The sequence below is a fragment of the Hyla sarda genome, chromosome 4 (assembly GCF_029499605.1).
Source record: "Hyla sarda isolate aHylSar1 chromosome 4, aHylSar1.hap1, whole genome shotgun sequence".
In the NCBI taxonomy this organism is placed as follows: domain Eukaryota; kingdom Metazoa; phylum Chordata; class Amphibia; order Anura; family Hylidae; genus Hyla; species Hyla sarda.
Genome location: NC_079192.1, coordinates 307886401 through 307902507, shown reverse-complemented (window position 1 = coordinate 307902507; position 16107 = coordinate 307886401). Strand labels below are relative to the sequence as shown.

Sequence of the window (16107 nt, the reverse complement as noted above, 5' to 3'; positions counted from 1 at the left end):
CGCTGTCCAAAAAAGTCACTTCTCGCAGAGAAATAAGGAGCCGGTCTCAACTCTAGAAGAGCAATCGCAGACTGGCACCAACTGTCATTTTCTGTTGTTGTTTATTTGTAAAACCCTGCGATCCTATTGGTCGATGGGTCTGGCTATTGGATAGTGCAGTACAATATGTTACATGGGCCTGCGCTATGATTGCATCGTCCCAATGAACTGATGGTTGAAAAACAGCAACATTGGAAGCCAAAGTTAAAAAATACATAAAAACCTCAACATAAAAGTCATGATAAAAATGTGCTATGTGATATGTTATCCTGAGCATTCAATGTATCTGTTATAAAGGACACGAGATGAATGAGATTAATTATTTCATAGTAATATAAACTAGAAGTAGCATTTCTTACTTGGGATGGGAAAATCTATATAGTTTTACACATTCCCGCTATAGGTCACATGGGGATGTCCTGGGAAGGAGTAACCAGCATTGGAGCGAGATTGTGATGACATCCCACTCCATACCATGGGGGGAATCTTCAGCCTTGGGCCAGATAATATCCCTATTACGCCTATGAACCCTTTAGATCCCGAAATCAAAGTTGATTGTGGGACCTAAAGCCGTTCATAGCATCGAACTTTGTTAGCGATCCAGTGATTTCATATTATAGTCCTCTATGGGAACAAAAAAAAAAGTGTAAAAAAGAATAATAAAAAAATATATATATTATAAATGTGAATAGGCCCCTCCCCTAATAAAAGTGTGAATCACACTGCCCCCCAACCCCCCACACACACTTTTTTAAAATAAGATAATGTAAATGTGGTGCTGGGAGCGTAATGGTGTCTAGGGTGTTGCGGTAATAGTGTTGGGTCTGGTGGTATTAACCCTTGAATGTGGTGATGCCAGGCTGCGGTTTCCTCAATAGTAATGTTCCTACTGCAAACCGCCCCACAAACGGCAGGGAAAAATAACGGAATGTCCACAGCAGATTTTATGAAGTAAACTGAACTTTACTCGAAGATTTTATGCAACAGTATTGAACATAACAGTCTTTTCAAGAGTGAACGGGGATACAGGTTCCTCACAGGTTTGATGGGACTTGGAAGCAATGATCTTTTGATACTAGCCACTGTGCTACTATTTTAGAATATTTGAGCTGATAGTAGTCACACAGGATTCAGTAGTTTGAGCCTTGGTAACGCACGTTTTGTGGCTTTGGGATGTTAGGCTTCAGGCCTAGCTTGAATTGATGCTGATGCTGAGATGTTGTGCTTGCTTGATAATCCGGAACTAAGAGAGTGAATTTAGTGGCTGCAGCCCCTTATATATTAAGAGGGCTGGACAAAGCTCATTGGTCAGCAAACCTGTAAGTTATGAACTCAGTGAACTCTGGGTACATCACATGACCTCGAAAGATCCTTAAGCATTTTATACATTACAACTGTGTATCACGTGACCACTAAGGTCCTATACATATATTTCCTCTACATTAAATTAACATGTACACACTTTACTTAAGACTACTAGGGGTAAGCCCTACAGGAGAGCCCTATAGACATGGAGGGACTCTAGCTGTGGGGACCTTAGACAAGTGACAGGACCAGGTCCTGTACCGGGACACCACATAAACAAAAATAAATGTAAACATTTGTGGTATTATCTAGTAAACTAGTAAAATATAATTTTTATAAAACCACTTGGTCAATGATGTAAACGTAAGAGAAAAAAAAATAACAAAGTCATAAATTGCGGATTTTTGGTCACTTCATATACCAGAAAAACATGAATAAAAAGCGATTATAAAGTCCCATCAAAACAAATATGGTACCGATAAAAACAGATCTCAGCACAAATAATGAAACATCTCACATAGATCCCTGTATACAAAAATTAAGTTATAGAAGTCAGAAGAGGACAATTTGAAGCATACTATGTATTTATTTTTTACTAAAATTAATCATTTTTTTAAACTAATAAAATAAAACAACATCTATATAAATTGGGTATCGTTGTAATCGTATTGACATACAAAATAAATATAACTTGATCAATTTCCTGTAAAGTGCACTGCATAGAACCTATACCCCCTAAAATTGCATATGGATTTTAAAAGGAGATGAGGAAAAAATGAAAATGCATTAACTGAAAAATCGCTGCTTCATTAAGGGGTTAACAGAGACATCTCCTCATGTATAACTGTGTCCTGAAGGAGAATATTACTCCTGTGATATTACGTGGGTTGCCACCTTTCTTGCAAAAAAATACCGCCCATGCTAATTTGCATAATTAATTATATATGCGTGACATCACAGGAAGTGGTATAAGAGATACAATACATATGTGGGGGAAATTTTGTCCTCTTCTGATCCCTATGACTCTTTTATTGTTCCAAATACTGGGATGTATAGGGCTCATTTATTGCACCGTGATCTGTTGTTTTATTGGTACCATTTTTGTTTTGATTCGACTTTTTGATTGCTTTTTATTTGTTTTTTCTGGTATATGATGTGACTAAAAATACAAAAAAATGTGGTTTAATTAACGTTATATTTAAATAGTTTGGACAATTCTACATATAGGCACATCTGTTTATAACATCTGAGCTAATATAAGCAGATATGATATTCAGGAGCATGGAAAAGCTAGGTGATAGATTGTCACCTAGCTTTTCCATGCTCCTAAATGGTATATGTGTTTATAATAGCTATACTAATGTGGAATGTACCTCTTTGGAAGAGAATCTTTGGGTCTGTCCAAATGCCTCATAATGACCACTGCCGGGCGGACAGCTGCAGGAAACACATGCATGTTCACCGGACCGTAAGTGGAACAGGGCCGGCCTGGGAGATCACAGGGCTGGCCCTCTTATATGACATACTGATAATTGATCGCGGGTAGGCGGGTGGTCGGAAAGGCAGATGGCCTAAGCGGGTGCCGGGTGGCCTGTGTCGCCTAGTTGCAGCTGCAGCTCCAGCTCCGTCCACCACTACATGAATCCAGCCCTGACCACAGCTCACTGATTTAACCTGTTGGGGACGAAGGGCGTATGCATACGCCCTTGCGTCCTGGTACTTAAGGACGAAGGGCGTATCCATACGCCCGTGGGAATTTCGTCCCCCGCCGCGCGCCGGGCGGGGACCGGGCTGGGGTGACTGCTGATATCTATCAGCAGGCACCCCGTGCAAATGCCCAGGGGGGTCATTAGACCCCCCCATGTCGGCGATCGGCGCAAATCGCAAGTGAATTCACACTTGCGATTTGCGCCGATTCCGGGTCATTACGGGTCTATGGTGACCCGGCGACCCGGAATAGAAGGGGGATCGCGGGTGTCTAAGACACCCATGATCCCCCTAAAGCGATAGGAGTGAGGTGGCAGAGTTGCCACCCCTCCTATCTCTGCTATTGGTGGTCTAGACGCGACCACCAATAGCAGATCAGGGGCGGAGGGGTTTACTTTCGTTTTCCCCGTCCTGCCCTCCCACAATAGGCGGGGAAGAACGGGGAAAACGAAGAGGAGTGGCGCCGGAGTCCACTTACCCCTCCAGAGGCAGCGGAGCGACGGGGATCGGCAGGCGGCGACGGAGATCTGCGGCGGCGACGGAGATCTGCGGCGGCGTGCGGCAGAAGAGGACGGCTCCCGGATGCGACGGAAGCCGGTGAGTAGTTGCCTAGCAACATCTAGAGGGCTACAGTCTGAGACCACTATAGTGGTCTCTAGACTGTAGCCCTCCAGATGTTGCAAAACTACAACTCCCAGCATGCCCAGACAGCTGTTTGCTGTGTGGGCATGCTGGAATTTGTAGTTTTGCAACAGCTGGAGGTCTGCAGTTTAGAGACCACTGCACAGTGATCTCTATACTGCCCTCTAGATCTTGCAAAACTACAACTCCTAGCATGCCCACACAGGCTGTTTGCTGTCTGGGCATGCTGGGAGTTGTAGTTTTGCAACATCTGGAGGTCCACAGTTTGGAGATCACTGTTCAGTGGTCTCTAAATTGTAGCACTCCAGATGTTGCAAAACTACAAATTCCAGCATGCCCACACAGAAAACAGCTGTCTCGGCATGCTGGGAGTTGTAGTTGCGTACCTCCAGCTGTTGCATAACTACATCTCCCAGCATGCCCTTCTGTGATCAGACATGCTGGGAATTGTAGTTTTGCAACAGCTGGAGGCACACTGGTTGGAAAATACTGAGTTAGGTAACAGAACCCAACTCAGTATTTTCCAACCAGTGTGCCTCCAGCTGTTTCAAAACTACAACTCTCAGCATGTACTGACAGACCGTGCATGCTGGGAGTTGTAGTTTTGCAACAGCTAGAGGCTCACTGGTTGGAAAATACTGAGTTAGGTAACAGAACCTAACTGAAGGTTTTCCAACCAGTGTGCCTCCAGCTGTTGCAAAACTACAACTCCCAGCAGGTACTGACAGACCGTGCATGCTGGGAGTTGTAGTTTTGCAACAGCTGGTGGCTCACTGGTTGGAAAATACTGAGTTAGGTAACAGAACCTAACTGAAGGTTTTCCAACCAGTGTGCCTCCAGCTGTTGCAAAACTACAACTCCCAGCATTTACTGACAGATCGTGCATGCTGGGAGTTGTAGTTTTGAAACAGCTGGAGGTTTGCCCCCCCACCCCCATGTGAACGTACAGGGTACATTCACACGGGCGGGTTTACAGCAAGTTTCCTGCTTCAAGTATGAGCTGCGGCAAATTCCTAGCGGGAAACTCACCGTAACCCGCCAGTGTGAATGTACCCTAAAAACACTACACTACACTAACACCTAATAAAGAGTAAAACACTACATAAACACCCCCTTACACTGTCCCCCCCCCCCCCCCCAATAAAAATGAAAAAAGTATTGTACAGCAGTGTTTCCAAAACGGAGCCTCCAGCTGTTGCAAAACAACAACTCCCAGCATTTCCGGGCAGCCACTGACTGTCCAGGCATGCTGGGAGTTTAGCAACAGCTGGAGGCAGCTTGAATCACTGGCGTAGAATACCCCTATGTCCACCCCTATGCAATCCCTAATTTAGTCCTCAAATGCGCATGGGACTCTCTCACTTTGGAGCCCTGTCGTATTTCAAGGAAACAGTTTAGGGCCACATATGGGGTATTTCCGTACTCGGGAGAAATTGCACTACAAATTTTGGGGGGCTTTTTCTTCTTTTACCCCTTATGAAAAGGAAAAGTTGGGGTCTACACCAGCCTTTTAGTGTAAAAAAAAATTTTTTACACTAACATGCTGGTGTTGCCCTTTACTTTTTATTTTCACAAGAGGTAAAAGGAAAAAAAGACCCCCAAAATTTGTAACGCAATTTCTCCTGAGTACGGAGATACCCCATATGTGGGCGTAAAATGCTCTGCGGGCGCATAACAAGGCTCAGGAGTGAGAGCGCACCATGTACATTTGAGGCCTAAATTGGTGATTTGCACAGGGGTGGCTGATTTTACAGCGGTTCTGACATAAATGCAAAAAAATAAATACCTACATGTGACCCCATTTTGGAAACTACACCCCTCACGGAATGTAATAAGGGGTACAGTTAGTATTTACGCCCCACAGGGGTCTGACAGATTTTTGGAACAGTGGTCAGTGAAAATGAAAAATTTTTTTTTTTTTTTTGCACAGCCCACTGTTCCAAAGATCTGTCAAACGCCAGTGGGGTGTAAATACTCACTGTACCCCTTATTACATTCCGTGAGGGGTGTAGTTTCCAAAATGGGGTCACATTTGGGGGGGGACCACTGTTCTGACACCACGGGGGGCTTTGTAAATGCACATGGCCCCCGACTTCCATTCCAAACAAATTATCTCTCTAAAAGCTCAATGGCGCTCCTTCACTTCTGAGCATTGTAGTTCGCTCGCAGTGCACTTGACGTCCAAACATGGGGTATTTCCATACTCAGAAGAAATGGGGTTACAAATTTTGGGGGGCATTTTCTCCTATTTCCCTTTGTAAAAAAGTAAAATTTGGGGAAAAACCAGCATTTTAGTGGAAAAATATTTTTTTCTCATTTACACATCCGACTTTAACAAAAAGTTGTCAAACACCTGTGGGGTGTTAAGGCTCACCGTACCCCTTGTTACGTTCCTTGAGGGGTGTCGTTTCCATAATAGTGTGCAATGTGGTTTTTTTTGCTGTCCTGGCACCATAGGGGCTTCCTAAATGGGACATGCCCCCCAAAAACCATTTCAGAAAAACTCACTCTCCTAAATCCCATTGTTGCTCCTTCGCTTCTGAGCCCTCTAGTGCACCCGCCGAACACTTGACATACAGATATGAGGTATTTTCTTACTCGAGAGAAATTGGGTTACAAATTTTAAGAGGATTTTTTTCCTTTTCCCCATGTAAAAATTCAAAAACTGGGTCTACAAGAACATGCCAGTGTAAAAAATGGAAGATTTAGAATTTTCTCCTTCACTTTGCTGCTATTCCTGTGAAACACCTAAAGGGTTAACACACTTACTGAATGTAATTTTGAATACTTTGAGGGGTGCAGTTTTTATAATGGGGTCATTTATGGGGTATTTCTAACCAGAAGACCCTTCAAATCCACTTCAAACCTGAACTGGTCCCTGAAAAATTCCGATTTTGAAAATTTTGTGAAAAATTGGAAAATTTTTGCTGAACTTTGAAGCCCTCTGGTGTCTTCCAAAAGTAAAAACTCATCAATTTTATGATGCAAACATAAAGTAGACATATTGTATATGTGAATCAGTATATAATTTATTTGGAATATCCATATTCCTTATAAGCAGAGAGCTTCAAAGTTAGAAAAATGCAAAATTTTCAAATTTTTCATGAAATTTTAGCATTTTTCACCAAGAAAGGATGCAAGTATCGCCGAAAATTTACCACTAACATAAAGTAGAATATGTCACGAAAAAACAATCTCGGAATCAAATTTATAAGTAAAAGCATTCCAGAGTTATTAATGCTTAAAGTGACAGTGGTCAGATTTGCAAAAAATGCTCCCGTCCTTAGGGTCATAATGGGCTCCGTCCCCAAGGGGTTAAAGGGGTTATCCAGGAAAAAAATTTTTTTTTTAAATATATATATCAACTGGCTACAGAAAGTTAAACAGATTTGTAAATTACTTCTATTCAAAAACGTAATTCTTTCAGTACTTATGAGCTTCTGAAGTTGAGTTGTTCTTTTCTGTCTAAGTGCTCTCTGATTACACTTGTCTCGGGAACCGCCCAGTTTAGCAAACCTCTTCTACTCTGTGCAGTTCCCGAGACAAGCAGAGATGTCAGCAGAGAGCACTGTTGCCAGACAGAAAACAACAACTCAACTTCAGCAGCTGATAATTATTGAAAGGATTAAGATTTTTTAATAGAAGTAATTTACAAATCTATTTAACTTTATGGAGCCAGTAGACATAAAAAAAATAAACTTTTCCCCTGGAATACCCCTTTAACCCCTTAAGGACACATGACGTTCTCATACGTCTCCATTTCCGAGTCCTTAAGGACACATGACGTATGAGAACGTCATGTGTTTTACCGGCCCCCCGCAACCATCTGGAGCGGGGCCGGTCCCCGATGCCTGCTGAAATCGTTCAGCAGGCATCGGGGCATATCGCCCAGGGGGGTCATTATGACCCCCCATGTCGGCGATGGCCGCAGATCGCTGGACAATTCAGTCCAGCGATCTGCGGTGGATTCCGGGTCAATCGGGTCTCCAGTGACCCGGTGAACCGGAATTATTGGCTGATCGGGGCCGTCAGAGACGGCCCCGAACAGCCAGAGCCAGCAGGGGTGAGGTGGCACTGGTGCCACCTCACGATCGCCCTGATTCGTCGGCCGGATTACCGGCCGACCAATCAGGGCGCCTGCTGCGGGTGTCACTCCCGCAACCCGCTCCGCCCCTCTTCCGGAGGACGTGAGCGGGTGCGGGACGTGCACCCCGGGTGCTGGGGACCCCGATCCCCGGCGCCCCTGTTGGGATCGGGGCCCCAGGAGCAGCGGCGGCGGCGGAGACGACGAGGGACTGACCTGTGCGGCGAGGATCGTTGGAGGTGAGTGACAGCCTCCTGCTGTTGCTTAGCAACAGCTCCCAGCATGCAAAAAGGGCATGCTGGGAGCTGTAGTTATGCAACAGCAGGAGGCAGACCACCACAACTCCCAGCATGCTCTTATGGGCATGCTGGGACTTGTAGTTTTGCAACAGCTGGAGGCACATTCTTTCTATGGAAAAGTGTACCTTCAGCTGTTGTGTAACTACAACTCCCAGCTTGCACAATCAGCTAAAGTGCATGCTGGGAGTTGTAGTGGTGCATCTGGTGGTTGCATAACTACAACTCCCAGCATGCCCGTTGGCTGTCGGTGACTGCTGAGAGTTGTAGTTTTGCAACAGCTGAAGGCACACTGAGTTAAGTAGCAAACCAGTGTGTCTCTAGCTGTTGCATAACTACAATCCCCAGCATCCCCAGCCAAAGTAGTATGCCTCCAGCTGTTGCATAACTACAACACCCAGCATGCCCTTCCGCTGTCCGTACATGCTGGGGGTTGTAGCTTTTGCAACAGCTGAAGGCACACTGGTTGCAAAACACTGAGTTTGTTACCAAACTCGGTGTTTCACAACCAGTGTGCCTCCAGCTGTTGCAAAACTACAACTCCCAGCATGCACTGATAGACCGTACATGCTGGGAGTTGTAGTTTTGCAACAGCTGGATGTTCCCCCCCCCCAATGTGAACGTACAGGGTACACTCACATGGGCGGAGGATTACAGTAAGTATCCGGCTGCAAGTTTGAGGTGCGGCAAAATTTCTGCCGCAGCTCAAACTGCCAGCGAGAAACTACTGTGAACCCCCCGCCTGTGCGACTGTACCCTAAAAACACTACACTACACTAACACACAATAAAATAAAAAGTAAAAAACACTACATGTACACATACCCCTACACAGCCCCCCTCCCCAATAAAAATGAAAAACGTCTGGTACACCACTGTTTCCAAAACGGAGCCTCCAGCGGTTGCAAAACTACAACTCCCAGCATGCACTGATAGACCGTACATGCTGGGAGTTGTAGTTTTGCAACAGCTGGATTTCCCCCCCCCCCCCCCCAATGTGAACGTACAGGGTACACTCACATGGGCGGAGGATTACAGTAAGTATCCGGCTGCAAGTTTGAGCTGCGTCAAATTTTCTGCCGTAGCTCAAACTGCCAGCGAGAAACTACTGTGAACCCCCCGCCCGTGCGACTGTACCCTAAAAACACTACACTACACTAACACTAGATAAAATAAAAAGTAAAAAACACTACATATACACATACCCCTACACAGCCCCCCTCCCCAATAAAAATGAAAAACGTCTGGTACGCCACTGTTTCCAAAACGGAGCCTCCAGCTGTTGCAAAACAACTACTCCCAGTATTGCCAGATAGCCGTTGACTGTCCAGGCATGCTGGGAGTTTTACAACAGCTGGAGGCACACTGTTTGGGAATCACTGGCGTAGAATACCCCTATGTCCACCCCTATGCAAGTCCCTAATTTAGGCCTCAAATGCGCATGGCGCTCTCACTTTGGAGCGCTGTCGTATTTCAAGGCAACAGTTTAGGGCCACATATGGGGTATCGCCGTACTCGGGAGAAATTGGGCTTCAAATTTTGGGGGGTATTTTCTGCTATTACCCTTTTAAAAAATGTAAAATTTTTGGGAAAACAAGCATTTTAGGTAAAAAAAATATATATTTTTTTACATATGCAAAAGTCGTGAAACACCTGTAGGGTATTAAGGTTCAAATTACCCCTTGTTACGTTCCCCGAGGGGTCTAGTTTCCAAAATGGTATGCCATGTGTTTTTTTTTTTTGCTGTTCTGGCACCATAGGGGCTTCCTAAATGCGGCATGCCCCCAGAGCAAAATTTGCTTTCAAAAAGCCAAACGTTACTCCTTCTCTTCTGAGACCTGTAGTGCGCCAGCAGAGCACTTTTCACCCCCATATGGGGTGTTTTCTGAATCGGGAGAAATTGGGCTTCAAATTTTGGGGGGTATTTTCCGCTATTACCCTTTTTAAAAATGTAAACATTTTGGGAAAACAAGCATTTTAGGTAAAAAAAAATTATTTTTTTTTACATATGCAATAGTCGTGAAACACCTGTAGGGCATTAAGGTTCACGTTACCCCTTGTTACGTTCCCCGAGGGGTCTAGTTTCCAAAATGGTATGCCATGTGTTTTTTTTTTGCTCTTCTGGCACCATAGGGGCTTCCTAAATGCGGCATGCCCCCAGAGCAAAATTTGCTTTCAAAAAGCCAAATGTGACTCCTTCTCTTCTGAGACCTGTAGTGCACCAGCAGAGCACTTTTCACCGCCATGCGAGGTGTTTTCTGTATCGGGAGAAATTGGGCTTCAAATTTTGGGGGGTATTTTCTGCTATTACCCTTTTTAAAAATGTAAAATTTTTGGGAAACCAAGCATTTTAGGTAAAAAATATATATATTTTTTTTACATATGCAAAAGTCGTGAATCACCTGTGGGGTATTAAGGTTCACTTTACCCCTTGTTACGTTCCCTGAGGGGTCTAGTTTCCAAAATGGTATGCCATGTGTTTCTTTTTGCTGTCCTGGCACCATAGGGGCTTCATAAATGCGGCATGCCCCCCAAAAAACATTTGTCGCTCCTTCCCTTCTGAGCCCTCTACTGCGCCCGCCGAACAATTAACATAGACATATGAGGTATGTGCTTACTCTAGAGAAATTGGGTTTCAAATACAAGTAAAAATTTTCTCCTTTTTACACCTTACAAAAATTCAAAAATTGGGTCTACAAGAACATGCGAGTGTAAAAAATGAAGATTTTGAATTTTCTCCTTCACTTTGCTGCTATTCCTGTGAAACACCTAAAGGGTTAATACACTTACTGAATGTTTTTTTGAATACTTTAGGGGGTGTAGTTTTTATAATGGGGTCTTTTATGGGGTATTTCTAATATGAAGACCCTTCAAATCCACTTCAAAACTGAACTGGTCCCTGAAAAATAGTGAGTTTGAAAATTTTGTGAAAAATTTCAAAATTGCTACTGAACTTTGAAGCCCTATGGTGTGTTCCAAAAGTAAAAACTCATAAATTTTATGATGCAAACATAAAGTAGACATATTGTATATGTGAACCCAAAAAATATATATTTTGAATATCCATTTTCCTTACAAGCAGAGAGCTTCAAAGTTAGAAAAATGCTAAATTTTAATTTTTTTCATCAAATTTTTGGATTTTTCACCAAGAAAGGATGCAAGTTACCATAAAATTTTACCACTAAGTTAAAGTAGAATATGTCACGAAAAAACAATCTCGGAATCAGAATGATAACTAAAAGCATCCCAGAGTTATTAATGTTTAAAGTGACAGTGGTCAGAATTGCAAAAAACGCTCCGGTCCTTAAGATATAAAATGGCCTGGTCCTTAAGGGGTTAAAGTGGGCGCGGCGCCTATTCCTGTTCAGCTGCTTGGCCCGTGGCCACTCTAAATAAGTGACCAGTGGAGGCTGCTACCTCCACCCCCCTGCCCAAAAAATTACCGGCATTTGTGTTGCCAGTATTTTTTATATAACATTACCGGCAGCGTGGCCAAAATACTGGCTGTATCGGTGAAATTCAAGCTAGGTGGCAACCCTAGATATTACTATAGGAGAAACCTGCAACGTATGGAACAATTCCCTGCACCACTAGGGAGATTTATCAAAACCTGTGCAGAGGAAAAGTTGCCCATTTGCCCATAGCAACCAATTAGATTGCTTCAGAGGCCTTTGTTAAAATGAAAGAACCAATCTGATTGGTCACTATGGGCACCCAGTCAGCTTTTCCTCGGTACAGGTTTGGATAAATCCCACCTCAAAAGTCTTTACTGCACGTACAGTAGGACTAAGTGTCCTAACAAGGCCAAATATACCTGTAACTCCAAACCTGTGTCCACGTACAGAGGTGGAACTTGTAGCTTCTGGACCCCCAGTGCAAAGTCTGTGACAGGGCCCCATGTCTACCATGTGCCATTTCAAATACTGGTGTCTTTTTATGGGACAGTGGAGCCTTGGGGCCCTTCTGAAACCAGGGCCCCTGTGTGACTGATACATGTGCACCCCTATAGTTACACCCCTGTCCACATGTATCAGAAGTGATCTGTAATGAGGTCAGGTATAGCAAGTTTTTGTACCGGGGTCTGTGTGGAGGAGAAGGAAATTTTTTTTAACTTATTTTTATAAATAGACATTTCATAAATATCTCTAATTCATGGAAAGACAGCAAACCATGGGCACTTTCAGTTTAACCCCTTAACTCCTTAACGACGCAGGATGTATATTTACGTCCTGCGACGGCTTCCGCTATATGAAGCGGGGTCGCGCCACGAAGCCGCATCATACTGCGTCGGTCCCGGCGCCCATCAAGGGCCGGGACCCGCGGCTACTACCACACATCGCCGATCGCTGACTGCCAAAGCTGACTGCCGCTTCTAAAGTGAAAGTGAAACTATCCCGGCTAGTCAGTCGGGCTGTTCGGGACCGCCGCGATAAAATCGCGGCATCCCGAACAGCGAGCAGGACACTGGGAGGGCTCTTACCTGCTTCCTCGGCGTCCGATCCCCAAATGGCTGCTCCTTGCCTGAGATCCAGGCAGGAGCAGTCAAGTGGCGATAACACTGATCGCCGCCATGGTAACCCATGGCAGGGATCTGTGCAATGAATCAAAGTGTGCAGTGCTATAGCCCTCTGTAGCCACTGCAAAAAAAATTGTGTAAAAAAAGTTTAAAAATATGTATTAACCCTTTCCTGAACAAAAGTTCAAAACACCCCCCTTTTCCCATAATAAAAAATTAAACATGTAAATAAAAATAAATATAAAGATATGTGGTATCACCGCGTGCGTAAATGTCCTAACTATAAAACTATATCATTAAATAAACGGCATAGTCAATGGCGTACGCGCAAAAATTTTTTTCAAAAGTACGACAAAATCAAAAGTATACAAGTAGGGTATCATTTTAACCGTATGGACCTACAGAATAAAAATAAGATGTCATTTCTACAGAAAAATTTACTGCGTAAAAACGGAAGCCACCAAAAGTGACAAAATAGTGTTTTTTCTTCAATTTTGTCGCACAATGATTTTTTTTCCCATTTCGCTGTACATTTTTGGGTAAAATGACTGATGTCATTACAAAGTAGAATTGGTGGCGCAAAAAATAAGCTGTCACATAGAATTTTAGGGGAAAAACTGAAAGAGTTATGATTTTTTAAAGGTAAGTAGAAAAAATGTCAAAGGAAAAAACAGAAAAACCCTGAGTCCTTAAGGGGTTAAGGACCAGGCCAAATTTCACTGTAGGACCAAAGCGTTTTTTTGCACATCTGACTACTTTCACTTTAAGCATTAATAACTCTGGGATGCCTTTACCTATCATTCTGATTCCGAGATTGTTTTTTCGTGACATATTCTACTTTATGTTATTGGTAAAATTTTGTCGATACTTGCATGGTTTCTTAGTGAAAAATTCCTTAATTTGATGAAAAAATGTAAAATTTTTACATTTTCTAACTTTGAAGCTCTCTTCTTGTAAGGAAAATAGACATTCTAAATAAATTATATTTTGATTCACAAACACAATATGTCTACTTTATGTGTGCATCATAAAGTTGACATGTTTTTACTTTTGGAAGACATCAGACGGCTTCAAAGTTCAGCAGCAATTTTCCAATTTTTCACAACATTTTCAAAATCAGAATTTTTCATATACCAGTTCAGGCTTGAAATGGATTTGAAGTGCTTTCTTATTAGAAATACCCCACAAATGACCCCAATGTAAAATCTGCACCCCTCAAAGTATTCAAAATTACATTCAGTAAGTGTGTTAACCCTTTAGGTGTTTCACAGGAATAGCAGCAATGTGAAGGAGAAAATTCAAAATCTTCCTTTTTTACACTCGCATGTTCTTGTAGACCCAGTTTTTGCATTTTTACAAGGGGTAAAAGGAGAAATATCCTCTCAAAATTTGTAACCCAATTTCTCTCGAGTAAGGAAATACCTCATATGTGTATGTCAAGTGTTCGACGGGCACAGTAGAGGGCTCAGAAGGGAAGGAGCGACAATGGGATTTTAGAAAATGGATTTTGCTGAAATGGTTTTTGGGGGGCATGTCACATTTAGGAGGCCCCCTATGGTGCCAGAACAGCAGAAAACCCACACATGGCATACCGTTTTGGAAACGACACCCCTCAAGGCACGTAACAAGGGGTCCAGTGAGCCTTTAAACCCCACTGGTGTTTGACGTCTTTTCGTTAAAATCAGATGTGTAAATGAAAAAAAAACAGTTTTCACTAAAGTGCATTTTTTTCCCGAAATTTACCATTTTTATAAAGGGTAATGGGAGAAAATGCCTAACCCCATCTCTTCTGAGTATGAAAATACCCCATGTTAGGACGTAAAATGCTCTGCGGGCGAACTACAATGCTCAGAAGAGAAGGAGTCACATTTGGCTTTTGGAAAGCAAATTTTGCTGAAATGGTTTTGGGGTGGGGGGGGGCATTGCACATTTAGGAAGCCCCTATGGTGCCAGAACAGCAAAAATGCCCACATAGCATACTATTTTGGAAACTACACCCCTCAAGTAACGTAACAAGGGGAACAGTGAGCCTTAAAACCTCACAGGTATTTCACGACTTTTTGTTAAAGTTGGATGTGTAAATGAAAAAAAAAATTTTTTTCACTAAAATGCTGGTTTTGCCAAAAATTTTACATTTTTTACAAGGGGTAATAGGAGAAAATGACCCCCAAAATGTGTAACCCCATTTCTTCTGAGTATGGACATTCCCCATGTGTGTACGTCAAGTGCTCTGCAGTCGAACTACAATGCTCAGAAGAGGAGGAGAGCCATTGAGCTTTTGAAGAGTGAATTTGTTTGGAATGTAAGTCAGGGGCCATGTGCATTTACAAAGCCCCACGTGGTGCTAGAACAGTGGACCCCCCCCCCCCCACATGTGACCCCATTTTGGAAACTACACCCTTCACAGAATTTAATAAGGGGTGCAGTGAGCATTTACACCCCACTGGCATTTGACAGATCTTTGGAACAGTGGGCTGAGAAAATGAAAAATTCAATTTTTCATTTTCATAGACAGACCACTGTTCCAAAAATCTGTCAGACCCTTGTGGGGCGTAAATGCTCACTGTACTCCTTATTACATTACTTGAGGGGTGTAGTTTCCAAAATGGGGTCACATGTTGGGGGGTCCACTGTTCTGGTACCATGGGGGCTTTGTAAACACATGTGGCCTTCAATTCCGGACAAATTTTCTCTTCAAAATCCCAATGGCGCTCCTTCTTATCTGAGCATTGTAGTTCGCCCGCAGAGGACTTTACATTCACATGTGGGGTATGTTCTTACTCAGAAGAAATGGGGTTACAAATTTGGGGGGGCTTTTTTCCTGTTTTCCCTTGTGAAAATGAAAAATTTAGGGTAACACCAGCATTTTAGTGAAAATTTTTTTTTTTCATTTTCCCATCCAACTTTAATGAAAATTCGTCAAACACCTGTGGGGTGTTCAGGCTCACTGTACCCCTTGTTACGTTGCAAGAGGGGTGTAGTTTCCAAAATGGGGTCACATGTCGGTATTTATGTTTTTGAGTTTATGTCAGAACCGCTGAAAAATCAGCCACCCCTGTGCAAATCACCAATTTAGGCCTCAAATGTACATAGTGCGCTCTCACTCCTGAGCCTTGTTGTGCGCCCCCCCCCCCCGAGCATTTTACGCCCACATATGGGGTATTTCCGAACTCAGGAGAAATTGCATAACAAATTTTGGGGGTCTTTTTTTCCTTTTACCTCTTGTGAAAATAAAAAGTATGGGGCAACACCAGCATGTCAGTGTAAATTTTTTTTTTTTTTTTTTTACACTAACAGGCTAGGCTGGTGTAGACCCCATCTTTTCTTTTTCATCAGGGGTAAAAGGAGAAAAAGCCCCCAAAATTTGTAGTGCAATACCACATATGTGGCACTAAACTGTTGCCTTGAAATACGACAGGGCTCCAAATGAGAGAGCATTTGAGGACTAAATTAGGGATTGCATAGGGGTGGACATAGCGGTATTCTACACCAATGATTCCCAAACAGGGTGCCTACAGC

The 16107-nt window shown here is 43.2% G+C and overlaps 1 long non-coding RNA gene across 1 annotated transcript in view; it reads left to right on the top strand.

Annotated features, from left to right (window-relative positions):
• The window catches only part of LOC130369474 (uncharacterized), a 33013-nt gene that overhangs the window by 6434 nt on the left and 10472 nt on the right, over nt 1-16107 (top strand). The window lies entirely within an intron of this gene.